The sequence below is a fragment of the Coregonus clupeaformis genome, chromosome 1 (genome assembly GCF_020615455.1).
Source record: "Coregonus clupeaformis isolate EN_2021a chromosome 1, ASM2061545v1, whole genome shotgun sequence".
Classification (NCBI taxonomy): Eukaryota; Metazoa; Chordata; class Actinopteri; order Salmoniformes; family Salmonidae; genus Coregonus; species Coregonus clupeaformis.
The window spans coordinates 84666052-84684181 of NC_059192.1; the positions used below are offsets into that span (position 1 = coordinate 84666052).

Below are 18130 nucleotides of genomic sequence, written 5' to 3' on the forward strand. Positions count from 1 at the left end.
ATTTTAGGCCCCTTTCTACAATCCCCTTGTAAGACCCTATGATCCATGAACCGTACATGATACAGACAACTTTTTGGTGTCATTATACTCCTGATAGTGTGCTCTCAAATATGGAATATGTCTACATTCTGAAAGTAAAAAATATTTTGTATTTATTTATTCAACATTACAAATAATGGTTCTCAAAAGTACCCTTTTTGATTTAGCGGTTGTTTGGAACAATATACTCTACAAGTAGGCCAAAGTTATGATACGTTTTGAAGTTATGATAAATGTTATGAGCACCACCAACACACTGAATGGGAAAATTGATTCAACTCCTTCTGCTGGATGTCTGTGATTGGTTAAAGACCTATATTGTCAATTTCTATGTATAAAAGTACCAAAGAGCCAACTCTGGAAATTGGATGCATTTGAAAAATATATAGTTCCAAACACCTGACAGAGGAGATGACATCTATGGATGAGAGTGTTGCCAAGCTGACCAAGGAGAAGAAAGCCCTCCATGAGTCCCACAAACACTGGACGACCTGCAAGGAGAGGAGGACAAAGTCAAAACTCTTACCAAGGCCACAGCAAGATTGAGGATGAGCAGTCTCTGGGAGCTCAGCTGCAGATGGAGATCAATGAACTCCAGGTACAGTATGGGATCTAAGCTCCAGTACAGGAAAGCACACCTGAATCATTTCCTGAAAAAAAACTGACACATTTATTCTGGTAGCACACATTTGTCCTGGTGGCTTCTGATGGCTCAGTAACTTGAAAGATGGTGCTTCTTATCGTTGTTAAAGATGGTGCTTCTTACTGTTTGGTTCCTACAGTTGAAGTTGGAAGTTTACATACAATCAATCAATCAATCAATTTTATTTTATATAGCCCTTCTTACATCAGCTAATATCTCGAAGTGCTGTACAGAAACCCAGCCTAAAACCCCAAACAGCTAGTAATGCAGGTGTAGAAGCACGGTGGCTAGGAAAAACTCCCTAGAAAGGCGAAAGCCTAGGAAGAAACCTAGAGAGGAACCAGGCTATGAGGGGTGGCCAGTCCTCTTCTGGCTGTGCCGGGTGGAGATTATAACAGAACCATGCCAAGATGTTCAAAAATGTTCATAAGTGACAAGCATGGTCAAATAATAATCAGGAATAAATCTCAGTTGGCTTTTCATAGCCGATCATTAAGAGTTGAAAACAGCAGGTCTGGGACAGGTAGGGGTTCCATAACCGCAGGCAGAACAGTTGAAACTGGAATAGCAGCAAGGCCAGGCGGACTGGGGACAGCAAGGAGTCACCACGGCCGGTAGTCCCGACGTATGGTCCTAGGGCTCAGGTCTCTCAGTTGGCTTTTCATAGCCGATCATTAAAGAGTTGAAAACAGCAGGTCTGGGACAGGTAGGGGTTTCGTAGCCGCAGGCAGAACAGTTGAAACTGGAATAGCAGCAAGGCCAGGCGGACTGGGGACAGCAAGGTGTCATCATGCCCGGTAGTCCTGACGTATGGTCCTAGGGCTCAGGTTCTCAGAGAGAAAGAGAGAACGAGAGAATTAGAGAGAGCATACTTAAATTCACACAGGACACTGGATAAGACAGGAGAAGTACTCCAGGTATAACCAACTAACCCCAGCCCCCCGACACATAAACTACTGCAGCATAAATACTGGAGGCTGAGACAGGAGCGGTCCGGAGACACTGTGGCCCCATCCGAAGAAACCCCCGGACAGGGCCAAACAGGAAGGATATAACCCCACCCACTCCGCCAAAGCACAGCCCCCGCACCACTAGAGGGATATCCCCAACCACCAACTTACAATCCTGAGACAAGGCCGAGTATAGCCCACAGAGGTCTCCACCACAGCACAAACCAAGGGGGGCGCCAACCCAGACAGGAAGATCACGTCAGTAACTCAACCCACTCAAGTGACGCACCCCTCCCAGGGACGGCATGAAAGAGCACCAGCAAGCCAGTGACTCAGCCCCTGCAACAGGGTTAGAGGCAGAGAACCCCAGTGGAGAGGGGAACCGGCCCGGCAGAGACAGCAAGGGCTGTTCGTTGCTCCAGCCTTTCCGTTCACCTTCACACTCCTGGGCCAGACTACACTCAATCATATGACCTACTGAAGAGATAAGTCTTCAGTAAAGACTTAAAGGTTGAGACCGAGTCTGCGTCTCTCACATGGGTAGGCAGACTGTTCCATAAAAATGGAGATCTATAGGAGAAAGCCCTGCCTCCCGCTGTTTGCTTAGAAATTCTAGGGACAATTAGGAGGCCTGCGTCTTGTGACCGTAGCGTACGTATTGGTATGTACGGCAGGACCAACTCGGAAAGATAGGTAGGAGCAAGCCCATGTAATGCTTTATAGGTTAACAGTAAAACCTTGAAATCAGCCCTTGCCTTAACAGGAAGCCAGTGTAGGGAAGCTAGCACTGGAGTAATATGATCAAATTTCTTGGTTCTAGTCAGGATTCTAGCAGCCGTATTTAGCACTAACTGAAGTTTATTTAGTGCTTTATCCGGGTAGCCGGAAAATAGAGCATTGCAGTAGTCTAACCTAGAAGTAACAAATGCATGGATTAATTTTTCTGCATCATTTTTGGACAGAAAATTTCTGATTTTTGCAATGTTACGTAGATGGAAAAAAGCTGTCCTTGAAACAGTCTTGATATGTTCGTCAAAAGAGAGATCAGGGTCAAGAGTAACACCGAGGTCCTTCACAGTTTTATTTGAGACGACTTTACAACCATCTAGATGAATTGTCAGATTTAACAGAAGATCTCTTTGTTTCTTGGGACCTAGAACAAGCATCTCTGTTTTGTCCGAGTTTAAAAGTAAAAAGTTTTCAGCCATCCACTTCCTTATGTCTGAAACACAGGCTTCTAGCGAGGGCAATTTTGGGGCTTCACCATGTTTCATTGAAATGTACAGCTGTGTGTCATCCGCATAGCAGTGAAAGTTAACATTATGTTTTCGAATAACATCCCCAAGAGGTAAAATATATAGTGAAAACAATAGTGGTCCTAAAACGGAACCTTGAGGAACACCGAAATGTACAGTTGATTTGTCGGAGGACAGACCATTCACAGAGACAAACTGATATCTTTCCGACAGGTAGGATCTAAACCAGGCCAGAACTTGTCTGTGTAGACCAATTTGGGTTTCCAGTCTCTCCAAAAGAATGTGGTGATCGATGGTGTCAAAGGCAGCACTAAGGTCTAGTAGCACGAGGACAGATGCAGAGCCTCGGTCTGACGCCATTAAAAGGTCATTTACCACCTTCACAAGTGCAGTCTCAGTGCTATGATGGGGTCTAAAACCAGACTGAAGCATTTCGTATACATTGTTTGTCTTCAGAAAGGCAGTGAGTTGCTGCGCAACAGCTTTTTCTAAAATTTTTGAGAGGAATGGAAGATTCGATATGGGCCGATAGTTTTTTATATTTTCCGGGTCAAGGTTTGGCTTTTTCAAGAGAGGCTTTATCACTGCCACTTTTAGTGAGTTTGGTACACATCCGGTGGATAGAGAGCTGTTTATTATGTTCAACATAGGAGGGCCAAGCACAGGAAGCAGCTCCTTCAGCAGTTTAGTAGGAATAGGATCCAGTATGCAGCTTGAAGGTTTAGAGGCCATGATTATTTTCATCATTGTGTCAAGAGATATAGTACTAAAACACTTAAGTGTCTCTCCCGATCCCAGGCCCTCGCAGAGCTGTGCAGATCCAGGACAGCTAAGCCCTGGAGGAATACGCAGATTCAAAGAGGAGTCCGTAATTTGCTTTCTAATGGTCATGATCTTTTCCTCAAAGAAGTTCATGAATTTATCACTGCTGAAGTGAAAGCCATCCTCTCTTGGGGAATGCTGCTTTTTAGTTAGCTTTGCAACAGTATCAAAAAGAAATTTTGGATTGTTCTTATTTTCCTCAATTAAGTTGGAAAAGTAGGATGATCGAGCAGCAGTGAGGGCTCTTCGGTACTGCACGGTACTGTCTTTCCAAGCTAGTCGGAAGACTTCCAGTTTGGTGTGGCGCCATTTCCGTTCCAATTTCCTGGAAGCTTGCTTCAAAGCTCGGGTATTTTCTGTATACCAGGGAGCTAGTTTCTTATGACAAATGTTTTTCGTTTTTAGGGGTGCAACTGCATCTAGGGTATTGCGCAAGGTTAAATTGAGTTCCTCAGTTAAGTGGTTAACTGATTTTTGTCCTCTGACGTCCTTGGGTAGGCAGAAGGAGTCTGGAAGGGCATCAATGAATTTTTGTGTTGTTTGAGAATTTATAGCACGACTTTTGATGCTCCTTGGTTGGGGTCTGAGCAGATTATTTGTTGCGATTGCAAATGTAATAAAATGGTGGTCCGATAGTCCAGGATTTTGTGGAAAAACATTAAGATCTACAACATTTATTCCATGGGACAAAACTAGGTCCAGAGTATGACTGTGGCAGTGAGTAGGTCCAGAGACATGTTGGACAAAACCCACTGAGTCGATAATGGCTCCGAAAGAGTTTTGGAGTGGGTCTGTGGACTTCTCCATGTGAATATTAAAATCACCAAAAATTAGAATATGATCTGCTATGACTACAAGGTCTGATAGGAATTCAGGAAACTCAGAGAGGAACGCTGTATATGGCCCAGGAGGCCTGTAAACAGTAGCTATAAAAAGTGATTGAGTAGGCTGCATAGATTTCATGACTAGAAGCTCAAAAGATGAAAACGCCATTTTTTTTTGTAAATTGAAATTTGCTATCGTAAATGTTAGCAACACCTCCGCCTTTGCGGGATGCACGGGGAATATGGTCACTAGTGTAACCAGGAGGTGAGGCCTCATTTAACACAGCAAATTCATCAGGCTTAAGCCATGTTTCAGTCAGGCCAATCACATCGAGATTATGATCAGTGATTAGTTCATTGACTATGACTGCCTTTGAAGTGAGGGATCTAACATTAAGTAACCCTATTTTGAGATGTGAGGTATCACGATCTCTTTCAATAATGGAAGGAATGGAGGAGGTCTTTATCCTAATAAGATTGCTAGGGTGAACACCGCCATGTTTAGTTTTGCCCAACCTAGGTCGAGGCACAGACACAGTCTCAATGGGTATGGCTGAGCTGACTACACTGACTGTGCTATTGGCAGACTCCACTAAGCTGGCAGGTTGGCTAACAGCCTGCTGCCTGGCCTGCACCCTATTTCACTGTGGGGCTAGAGGAGTTAGAGCCCTATCTATGTTGGTAGATAAGAGGAGAGCACCCCTCCAGCTAGGATGGAGTCCGTCACTCCTCAGCAGGTCAGGCTTGGTCCTGTTTGTGGGTGAGTCCCAGAAAGAGGGCCAATTATCCACAAATGTTATCTTTTGGGAGGGGCAGAAAACAGTTTTCAACCAGCGATTAAGTGCTGAGACTCTGCTGTAGAGCTCGTCACTTCCCCTAACTGGGAGGGGGCCAGAGACAATTACTCGATGCCGACACATCTTTCTAGCTGATTTACAAGCTGAAGCTATGTTGCACTTGGTGACCTCTGACTGTTTCATCCTAACATCGTTGGTGCCGACGTGGATAACAATATCTCTATACTCTCTACACTCGCCAGTTTTAGCTTTAGCCAGCACCATCTTTAGATTAGCCTTAACGTCGGTAGCCCTGCCCCCTGGTAAACAGTGTATGATCGCTGGGTGATTCGTTTTAAGTCTAATACTGCGGGTAATGGAGTCGCCAATGACTAGGGTTTTCAATTTGTCCGAGCTAATGGTGGGAGCCTTCGGCGTCTCAGACCCCGTAACGGGAGGAGTAGAGACTAGAGAAGACTCAGACTCAGACTCGCTACATAATGGGGAAAACCGGTTGAAGGTTTCTGTCGGCTGAATGAGCGACACCGGTTGAGCATTCCAACAGTATTTCCCTCCAGAAGCCATGAGAAAGTTGTCCGGCTGTGGGGACTGTGCGGGGGGATTTATACTAACGTTACTGTCTGTACTTACTGGTGGCACAGACGCTGTTTCTTCCTTTCCTACACTGAGATTACCCTTGCCTAACGATTGCGTCTGAAGCTGGGCTTGTAGCACAGCTATTTTCGCCGTAAGGCGATCGTTCTCCTGTATATTATGAGTACAGCGACTGCAATTAGAAGACATCATGTTAATGTTACTACTTAGCTTCGGCTGTTGAAGATGTTGATGAACCATGTCCAGATAAAGCGTCCGGAGTGAAAAAAGTTGAATAAGGGAAAAAAGTTGCGATGGAAAAAGGTAAATAACGTAAAGTTGGCAGCTAAAACGCACAGGAAAATGACTCTTCTGTCTCGGGATAAACGTCCGGGGTGAAAAAGTTTAACGAAAAAAGATGAGTGAGGACAAAACTAAAAAGTTGGTAAATTTGTTGAACACAAAGATTGATTAAACGTTTATTAAAAGTAAAACGTGAATAGTTTGGCAGGTAGCCAAGTAGCAACAAACAGCACAGCAGTACGGAGACAATGCGGAAGCGAGACGGAAGTCACGTCAAATCTCGTCAAATCTCGTACAGTCCTCTCTCTTGCTTTCAGTTTACACTTAGGTTGGAGTCATTAAAACTCGTTTTTCAACCACTCCACACATTTCTTGTTAACAAACTATAGTTTTGGCAAGTCGGTTAGGACATCTGACACGTCATTTTTCCAACAATTGTTTACAGACAGATTATTTCACTTATAATTCACTGTATCACAATTCCAGTCAGGCAGAAGTTTACATACACTAAGTTGACTGTGCCTTTAAACAGCTTGGAAAATTCCAGAAAATGATGTCATGGCTTTAGAAGCTTCTGATAGGCTAATTGACATCATGTGAGTCAATTGGAGGTGTCCCTGTGGATGTATTTCAAGGCCTACCTTCAAACTCAGTGCCTCTTTGCTTGACATCATGGGAAAATCCAAAGAAATCAGCCAAGACCTCAGAAAAAAAAATTGTAGACTGGTTCATCCTTGGGAGCAATTTCCAAACGCCTGAAGGTACCACGTTCATCTGTACAAACAATAGTACGAATGTATAAACACCATGGGACCACGCAGCCGTCATACCACTCAGGAAGGAGACGCGTTCGGTCTCCTAGAGGTGAACATATTTTGGTGCGAAAAGTGCCAATCAATCCCAGAACAACAGCAAAGGACCTTGTGAAGATGCTGGAGGAAACAGGTACAAAAGTATCTATATCCACAGTAAAAAAAAGTCCTATATCGACATAACCTGAAAGGCCGCTCAGCAAGGAAGAAGCCACTGCTCCAAAACGGCCATAAAAAAGCCAGACTACGGTTTGCAACTGCACATGGGGACAAAGATCGTACTTTTCGGAGAAATGTCCTCTGATGAAACAAAAATAGAACTGTTTGGCCATAATGACCATCTTTATGTTTGGAGGAAAAAGGGGGACGCTAGCAAGCCGAAGAAACACCATCCCAACCGTGAAGCACAGGGGTGGCAGCATCATGCTGTGGGAGTGCTTTGCTGCAGTAGGGACTGGTGCACTTCACAAAATAGATGGCATCATGAGGAAGGAAAATTATGTGGATATATTGAAGCAACATCTCAAGACATCAGTCAGGAAGTTAAAGCTTGGTCGCAAATGGGTCTTCCAAATGGACAATGACCCCAAGCATACATCCAAAAAATGGCTTAAGGACAACAAAGTCAAGGTATTGGAGTGGCCATCACAAAACCCTGACCTCGATCCTATAGAACATTTGTGGGCAGAACTGAAAAAGCGTTGTAGGGGGCTCCGAGAAAATGTTACGTCAATATGTATTGTAACATTTGTTCACATCATATTGTTCACCATAAAACCACCCTCTGTTGTCCAACTGGCACAGCGTCTGCAGGAAGCTGAGGAGACCATAGAGGCAGTTAACTCCAAGTGCACCTCCCTGGAGAAGACCTAGCAGACTGCAAGGAGAGGTGGAGGACCTCATGATTGACGTTGAGAGAGCCAACGCAATGGCCGCCAACCTCGACAAGAAGAAGAGGAGCTTTGACAAGGTGAACCCTAGGGTGATATTTTCTGTCTGCTATTTGATCAAGTGTACTATAATTGTAGTATATTTCTGATTCAAAACTCTCCATCAATGAGTTCTAATGAAAATCGCATGAATTTCCCTAGGTTCTGGCAGAATGGAAGAAGAAGAATGAGGAGGGCTAGGCTGAGCTGGAAGGAGCTTGGAAGGAGGCTTGCTCTATGAGCACTGAATTCTTCAAGATGAAGAACTCCTACAAGGAGGCTATTGATCATCTGAAGACAAAACAAGAGCCTGCAATGTGAGCATTTGACAGCAGTTCTATTTGTGACATGTTTGACTAGTGTTTTGAAAAAGGAAACATCAAATGTGCATAAAAATTTATATTACACTATCTCAGAATATATACTGTATATACATTCGGAAAGTATTCAGACCCCTTGACTTTTTCCACATTTTGTTACGTTACAGCCTTATTCTAAAATTGATTAAATTGTTTTTTTCCCCCTCATCAAGCTACACACAATACCCCATAATGACAAAGCAAAAACTGGTTTTTAGAAATGTTTGCAAATGTATAAACAATTAAAAACTGAAATATAATATTTACATAAGTATTCAGACCCTTTACTCAGTGCTTTGTTGAAGCACCTTTGGCAGCGATTACAGCCTCGAGTCTTCTTGGGTATGATGCTACAAGCTTGGCACACCTGTATTTGGGGAGTTTCTCCCATTTTTCTCAAGTTTGTCTGGTTGGATGAGGAGCGTCGCTGCACAGCTATTTACAGGTCTCTCCAGAGATGTTGGATCGGGTTCAAGTCTGGGCTCTGGCTGGGCCACTCAAGGACATTGAGACTTGTCCCGAAGCCACTCCATTGTGCTGTTGGAAGGTGAACCTTCGACCCAGTCTGAGGTCCTGAGCGCTCTGGAGCAGGTTTTCATCAAAGATCTCTCTGTACTTTGCTCTGTTCATCTTTCCCTCGATCCTGACTAGTCTCCCATTTCCTGCTGCTAAAAAACATCCCCACAGCATGATGCTGCCACCACCATGCTTCACCGTAGGGATGGTGCCAGGTTTCCTCCGGACGTGACTCTTGGCATTCAGGCCAAAGAGTTCAATCTTGGTTTCCTCAGACCAGAGAATCTTGTTTCTCATGGTCTGAGTCCTTTAGTTGCCTTTTGGCAAACTCCAAATCAGGCTGTCATGTGCCTTTTACTGTCAGAGTGACCAACATGTTCTTGGTCACCTCCCTGACCAAGGCCCTTCTCCCCCGATTGCTCAGTTTGGCCGGGCGGCCAGCTCTAGGAAGAGTCTTGGTGGTTCCAAACTTCTTCCATTTAAGAATGATGGAGGCCACTGTGTTATTGGTGAATTTTTCTGGTACCCTTCCCAAGATCTGTGCCTTGACACAATCCTGTCTCGGAGCTCTACGGACAACTCCTTCGACTTCAGGCTTGGTTTTTGCTCTGACATGCACTGTCAACTGTCGGACCTTATACAGTGAGGGAAAAAAGTATTTGATCCCCTGCTGATTTTGTACATTTGCCCACTGACAAAGAAATGATCAGTCTATAATTTTAATGGTAGGTTTATTTGAACAGTGAGAGACAGAATAACAACAAAGAAATTCAGAAAAACGCATGTCAGAAATGTTATAAATTGATTTGCATTTTAATGAGGGAAATAAGTATTTGACCCCCTCTCAATCAGAAAGATTTCTGGCTCCCAGGTGTCTTTTATACAGGTAACGAGCTGAGATTAGGAGCACACTCTTAAAGGGAGTGCTCCTAATCTCAGCTTGTTACCTGTATAAAAGACACCTGTCCACAGAAGCAATCAATCAATCAGATTCCAAACTCTCCACAATGGCCAAGACCAAAGAGCTCTCCAAGGATGTCAGGGACAAGATTGTAGACCTACACAAGGCTGGAATGGGCTACAAGACCATCGCCAAGCAGCTTGGTGAGAAGGTGACAACAGTTGGTGCGATTACTCGCAAATGGAAGAAACACAAAATAACTGTCAATCTCCCTCGGCCTGGGGCTCCATGCAAGATCTCACCTCGTGGAGTTGCAATGATCCTGAGAACGGTGAGGAATCAGCCCAGAACTACACGGGAGGATCTTGTCAATGATCTCAAGGCAGCTGGGACCATAGTCACCAAGAAAACTATTGGTAACACACTATGCCGCGAAGGACTGAAATCCTGCAGCGCCCGCAATGTCCCCCTGCTCAAGAAAGCACATATACAGGGCCGTCTGAAGTTTGCCAATGAACATCTGAATGATTCAGAGGAGAACTGGGTGAAAGTGTTGTGGTCAGATGAGACCAAAATGGAGCTCTTTGGCATCAACTCAACTCGCCGTGTTTAGAGGAGGAGGAATGCTGCCTATGACCCCAAGAACACCACCCCCACCGTCAAACATGGAAGTGGAAACATTATGCTTTGAGGGTGTTTTTCTGCTAAGGGGACAGGACAACTTCACTGCATCAAAGGGACGATGGATGGGGCCATGTACTGTCAAATCTTGGGTGAGAACCTCCTTCCCTCAGCCAGGGCATTGAAAATGGGTTGTGGATGGGTATTCCAGCATGACAATGACCCAAAACACACGGCCAAGGCAACAAAGGAGTGGCTCAAGAAGAAGCACATTAAGGTCCTGGAGTGGCCTAGCCAGTGTCCAGACCTTAATCCCATAGAAAATCTGTGGAGGGAGCTGAAGGTTCGAGTTGCCAAATGTCAGCCTCGAAACCTTAATGACTTGGAGAAGATCTGCAAAGAGGAGTGGAACAAAATCCCTCCTGAGATGTGTGCAAACCTGGTGGCCAACTAAAAGAAACGTCTGACCTCTGTGATTGCCAACAAGGGTCTTAACACCAAGTACTAAGTCATGTTTTGCAGAGGGGTCAAATACTTACAGTGGAGAAAAAATTTATTTAGTCAGCCACCAATTGTGCAAGTTCTCCCACTTAAAAAGATGAGAGAGGCCTGTAATTTTCATCATAGGTACACATCAGCTATGACAGTCAAAATGAGATTTTTTTTCTCCAGAAAATCACATTGTAGGATTTTTAATGAATGTATTTGCAAATGATGGTGGAAAATAAGTATTTGGTCAATAACAAAAGTTTCTCAATACTTTGTTATATACCCTTTGTTGGCAATGACACAGGTCAAACGTTTTCTGTAAGTCTTCACAAGGTTTTCACACACTGTTGCTGGTATTTTGGCCCATTCCTCCATGCAGATCTCCTCTAGAGCAGTGATGTTTTGGGGCTGTCGCTGGGCAACACAGACTTTCAACTCCCTCCAAAGTTTTTCTATGGGGTTGAGATCTGGAGACTGGCGAGGCCACTCCAGGACCTTGAAATGCTTCTTACGAAGCCACTCCTTCGTTGCCCGGGTGGTGTGTTTGGGATCATTGTCATGCTGAAAGACCCAGCCACGTTTCATCTTCAATGCCCTTGCTGATGGAAGGAGGTTTTCACTCAAAATCTCATGATACATGGCCCCATTCATTCTTTCCTTTACACGGATCAGTCGTCCTGGTCTCTTTGCAGAAAAATAGCCCCAAAGCATTATGTTTCCACCCCCATGCTTCGAGGGAGATTATCAGTGGTCTTGTATGTCTTCCATTTCCTAATAATTGCTCCCACAGTTGATTTCTTCAAACCAAGCTGCTTACCTATTGCAGATTCAGTCTTCCCAGCCTGGTGCAGGTCTACAATTTTGTTTCTGGTGTTCTTTGACAGCTCTTTGGTCTTGGCCATAGTGGAGTTTGGAGTGTGACTGTTTGAGGTTGTGGACAGGTTTCTTTTATACTGATAACAAGTTCAAACAGGTGCCATTAATACAGGTAACGAGTGGAGGACAGAGGAGCCTCTTAAAGAAGAAGTTACAGGTCTGTGAGAGCCAGATATCTTGCTTGTTTGTAGGTGACCAAATACTTATTTTCCACCATCATTTGCAAATAAATTAATTAAAAATCCTACAATGTGATTTTCTGGATTTTTTTTCCTCAATTTGTCTGGCATAGTTGACGTGTACCTATGATGAAAATTACAGGCCTCTCTCATCTTTTTAAGTGGGAGAACTTGCACAATTGGTGGCCGACTAAATACTTTTTTCCCCCACTGTATTTCCCTCATTAAAATGCAAATCAATTCATAACATTTTTGACATGTGTTTTTCTGGATTTTTTTGTTGTTATTCTGTCTCTCACTGTTCAAATAAACCTACCATTAAAATTATAGACTAATCATGTCTTTGTCAGTGGGCAAGCGTACAAAATCAGCAGGGGATCAAATACTTTTTTCCCTCACTGTATGGACAGGTGTGTGCCTTTCCAAATCATGTCCAATCAATTGAATTGACCACAGGTGGACTCCAATCAAGTTGTAGAAACATCAAGGATGATCAATGGAAACAGGATGCACCTGAGCTCAATTTCGAATCTCATAGCAAAGGGTCTGAATACTTATGTAAATAAGGTATTTCTGTTTTTAATTTTTAATAAATGTGCAAAAATGTCTACAAACCTGTTTTCCCTTTGTCATTATGGGGTATTGTGTGTTGATTAATGGGGGGAAAAAAACATTTAATCAAGTTTCGAATAAGGCTGTAATGTAACAAAATGTGGAAAAAGTCAAGGGGTCTGAATATATTTCAGAGTGTGTGTGTGTATGTATGTATGTATGTATGTATGTACAGTTGAAGTCGGAAGTTTACATACACCTTAGCTAAATACATTTAAACTCAGTTTTTCACAATTCCTGACATTTAATCCTAGTAAAAATTCCCGGTCTTAGGTCAGTTAGGATCACCACTTTATTTTAAGAATGTGAAATGTCAGAATAATAGTAGAGAGAATTATTTATTTAAGCTTTCATCACATTCCCAGTGGGTCAGAAATCTACATACACTCAATTAGTATTTGGCAGAATTGCCTTTAAATTGTTTAACTTGGGTCAAACGTTTCGGGTAGCATTCCACAAGCTTCCCACAATAAGTTGGGTGAATTTTGGCCCATTCCTCCTGACAGAGATGGTGTAACTGAGTCAGGATTGTAGGCCTCCTTGCTCGCACACGCTTTTTCAGTTCTGCCCACACATTTTCTATAGGATTGAGGTCAGGGCTTTGTGATAGCCACTCCAATACCTTGACTTTGTTGTCCTTAAGCCATTTTGCCACAACTTTGGAAGTATGTTTGGGGTCATTGTCCATTTGGAAGATTTTCCTTCTTCATGATGCCATCTATTTTGTGAAGTGCACCAGTCCCTGCTGCAGCAAAGCACCCCCACAGCATGATGCTACCAACCCCGTGCTTCACGGTTGGGATGGTGTTCTTCGGCTTGCAAGCAACCCCCTTTTTCCTCCAAACATAACGATGGTCATTATGGGCATCAGTTCTATTTTCGTTTCATCAGACCAGAGGACATTTCTCCAAAAAGTACAATCTTTGTCCCCATGTGAAGTTGCAAACCGTAGTCTGGCTTTTTTATGGCGGTTTTGGAGCAGTGGCTTCTTCCTTGCTGAGCGGCCTTTCAGGTTATGTCGATATAGGACTCGTTTTACTGTGGATATAGATACTTTTGTACCGGTTTCCACCAGCATCTTCACAAAGTCCTTTGCTGTTGTTCTGGGATTGATTTGCACTTTTCGCACCAAAGTACGTTCATCTCTAGGAGACAGAACGCGTCTCCTTCCTGAGCGGTATGATGGCTGCGTGGTCCCATGGTGTTTATACTTGCGTACGATTGTTTGTACAGATGAACGTGGTAGTTTCAGGCATTTGGAAATTGCTCCCAAGGATGAACCAGACTTGTGGAGGTCTACAATGTTTTTTCTGAGGTCTTGGCTGATTTCTTTTCATTTTCCCATGATGTCAAGCAAAGAGGCACTGAGTTTGAAGGTAGGCCTTGAAATACATCCACAGGGACACCTCCAATTGACTCACATGATGTCAATTAGCCTATCAGAAGCTTCTAAAGCCATGACATCATTTTCTGGAATTTTCCAAGCTGTTTAAAGGCACAGTCAACTTAGTGTATGTAAACTTCTGACCCACTGGAATTGTCATACAGTGAATTATAAATGAAATAATCTGTCTGTAAACAATTGTTGGAAAAATTACTTGTGTCATGCACAAAGTAGATGTCCTAACCGACTTGCCAAAACTATAGTTTGTTAACAAGGAATGTGTGGAGTGGTTGAAAAACGAGTTTTAAATGACTCCAACCTAAGTGTATGTAAACTTCCAGCTTCAACTGTATATATATATATATATATATATATATAAAACTTGTAATCAGTATTCATTTGAACAACCCAGGAAGTGTTGAGCAATTAGATTTGCAAGACCGTATGAAGTGCTGTTAATAAATGAACTGTTATTATGCAATGTCAACTTCAGTGCATTGGCGATATCCACTGTGAAAATCTCCCAAGTCTAAACTGTTCCTGTGTGTGGCTTCCATGTAGCTCAGTTGGTAGAGCATGGCGCTTGCAACGCCAGGGTTGAGGGTTCGTTTCCCACTGCTGGCCAGTATGAAAATGTATGCACTCACTAACTGTAAGTCACTCTGGATAAGAGCGTCTGCTAAATTACTAAAATGTAAAAACAAATTGTGTGTGTGCAGAGGAGATCTCTGCCCTCCATGAGCTGGAGAAGAAGACCGTGGAGTAAGAAGACAGTGGAGACAGAGAAGTCTGAGATCCAGACCGCTCTGGAGGAAAAGCAGTGTTACACTATCCAATGCCAGCTACAGTTCAATGCTCCCTGTATTGGTGTTTAGTTTAGTTATATATATTTAATTACTTGTGTTATACACATCCAAATGTATTGAACACAATTCGCCTGACTGCTTCTCTTTGTCCAGGGCACACTGGAGCACGAGGAATCCAGGATTCTGCATGTGCAGCTGGAGCTGAACCAGATCAAGGGTGAGGAGGACAGGAAGACCATAGTGAAGGACGAGGAGATGGAGCAGATCAAGAGGAACAGCCAGACAGGGTGATTGACTCCATGCAGAGCAACCTGGATGCTGAGGTCAGGAGCCGGAATGACGTCCTGAGGGTGAAGATTGAGATCCAGCTGAGCCACTCCAATAGGTAGGCCGCTGAGGCCCAAAAACAGCTGAGGAATGTCCAGAGACAGCTCAAGGTAAAGGGTTTGAGGCATCAGGCTCAAAAACCTTAACATGTGGAGGGATTTGTTTGTGAATCAGTAGAAAATAATAAAACAGAGGAATGGAATAGAGTGAACTAATATATTGTAGAAAGGTATGGATGTTGGGAAATTCTTACCAATTAAAATGATCACCGATCCTACTTCCACAAGTCCTAATGAACCTATGTCATTGTGAACCCCAGGATGCCAATTTGCTCCTTGATGACGCTGTCCATGCCTCAGAGGATGCGAAGGAGCAAGGCAGTCATGGTGGAGCGCAAGCACGGTCTGATGGTGGCTGAAATCGTGGAACTGAGAGTTGCTCTGGAGCAGACAGAGAGAGGCCGAAAAGTGGCTGAGACTGAGCTGGTAGGTGCCAGCGAGCGCGTTGGACTGCTGCACTCCCAGGTACGGTTCAAAAGCTATTTCTAATAAAACCCAACCAAGAATACTGGTTACACACACCTGGAATTCTAGTGTGCTTGCTTTTAGATTTTCATAATTTCTGCCTTGTGTTCTCGAGAGTCAAACAAATTGAGTTGTTTCCTACTACAGAACACCAGCCTTCTGAACACCAAGAAGAAGCTGGAGTCTGACCTGATGCAGGGAGAGGTGGACGACATCGTCCAGAAGGTGAGGAACATAGAGAAGGCCATCACTGACTTGAGTCCTTATAATCTATTCAATTACATCAACTTGATTTGTCCCCAAAGGCCAATGGTAACTTGGCTGGTTAACAAAAGATCTCAGAGGGACGTTATGATTGGTGCCAATTGGTGCATAAATTAAACAAACTACCATTCCAGGCTGCCATGATGTCGGAGGAGCTGAAGGAGCAAGACACCAGCTCTCATCTAGAGATAATGAAGAAGAACCTGGAGGTCACAGTCAGGTTGAGGCTGAGAATCTGTCCGTGAAGGGAGGCAAGAAGCAGTTCCAGAAACTGGAGTCCAAGGTGAGTTAGGGTGGATTGAAAGACTGATTGCTGGAAATGTATTTGATCATGTAAAAACACACAGGCACATTGTCTAATGCCTTTTTCTCTCAATAACCAACGTAGATAATGAAAAGTTATAATTACAGACCCCTTACATTTTTTGGGGGGAAGTACATACAGTGGGGAAAAAAGTATTTAGTCAGCCACCAATTGTGCAAGTTCTTCCACTTAAAAAGATAAGAGAGGCCTGTAATTTTCATCATAGGTACACGTCAACTATGACAGACAAATTGAGAAAACAAAATCCAGAAAATCACATTGTAGGATTTTTAATGAATATATTTGAAAATTATGGTGGAAAATAGGTATTTGGTCACCTACAAACAAGCAAGATTTCTGGCTCTCACAGACCTGTAACTTCTTCTTTAAGAGGCTCCTCTGTCCTCCACTCGTTACCTGTATTAATGGCACCGGTTTGAACTTGTTATCAGTATAAAAGACACCTGTCCACAACCTCAAACAGTCACACTCCAAACTCCACTATGGCCAAGACCAAAGAGCTGTCAAAGGACACCAGAAACAAAATTGTAGACCTGCACCAGGCTGGGAAGACTGAATCTGCAATAGGTAAGCAGCTTGGTTTGAAGAAATCAACTGTGGGAGCAATTATTAGGAAATGGAAGACATACAAGACCACTAATAATCTCCCTCGATCTGGGGCTCCACGCAAGATCTCAACCCGTGGGGTCAAAATGATCACAAGAACGGTGAGCAAAAATCCCAGAACCACACGGGGGGACCTAGTGAATGACCTGCAGAGAGCTGGGACCAAAGTAACAAAGCCTACCATCAGTAACACACTACGCCGCCAGGGACTCAAATCCTGCAGTGCCAGACGTGTCCCCCTGCTTAAGCCAGTACATGTCCAGGCCCGTCTGAAGTTTGCTAGAGTGCATTTGGATGATCCAGAAGAGGATTGGGAGAATGTCATATGGTCAGATGAAACCAAAATAGAACCTTTTGGTAAAAACTCAACTAGTCGTGTTTGGAGGACAAAGAATGCTGAGTTGCATCCAAAGAACACCATACCTACTGTGAAGCATGGGGGTGGAAACATCATGCTTTGGGGCTGTTGTTCTGCAAAGGGACCAGGACGACTGCTCCGTGTAAAGGAAAGAATGAATGGGGCCATGTATCGTGAGATTTTGAGTGAAAACCTCCTTCCATCAGCAAGGGCATTGAAGATGAAACGTGGCTGGGTCTTTCAGCATGACAATGATCCCAAACACACCACCCGGGCAACTTGGAGTGGCTTCGTAAGAAGCATTTCAAGGTCCTGGAATGGCCTAGCCAGTCTCCAGATCTCAACCCCATAGAAAATCTTTGGAGGGAGTTGAAAGTCCGTGTTGCCCAGCGACAGCCCCAAAACATCACTGCTCTAGAGGAGATCTGCATGGAGGAATGGGCCAAAATACCAGCAACAGTGTGTGAAAACCTTGTGAAGACTTACAGAAAACGTTTGACCTGTGTCATTGCCAACAAAGGGTATATAACAAAGTATTGAGAAACTTTTGTTATTGACCAAATACTTATTTTCCACCATAATTTGCAAATAAATTCATAAAAAATCCTACAATGTGATTTTCTGGAATTTTTTTTCTCATTTTGTCTGTCATAGTTGACGTGTACCTATGATGAAAATTACAGGCCTCTCTCATCTTTTTAAGTGGGAGAACTTGCACAATTGGTGGCTGACTAAATACTTTTTAGTTGATTACTGGTTCAAGCCCGATATGGGGACAGGGACAGTGGAGGAAGATATACTGTAAGCAGCATACTGACTTCCTTCATAACTCCTATATAATTGTGCCTTTTCCTCCCCTGCACCATGTCTTTGGAACTCCTTTCCTGACAATCTCAGGGCTGTTCAGACCGCTAGGGATTTTAAAGCAGGCCTTAATCTTTATGGGCTGGCCTACCCTTCCTCCTAGACTTTGATTGTTGCTTATATATATATATATATATATATATATATATATATATATATATATATATATAT

General features: G+C 43.5%; 1 pseudogene; it reads left to right on the forward strand.

Moving 5' to 3' along the window:
- The first annotated feature begins 505 nt into the window (after positions 1 to 505).
- LOC121568023 lies at positions 506 to 16098 on the forward strand (annotated as a pseudogene).
- The last annotated feature ends 2032 nt before the right edge of the window (positions 16099 to 18130 follow it).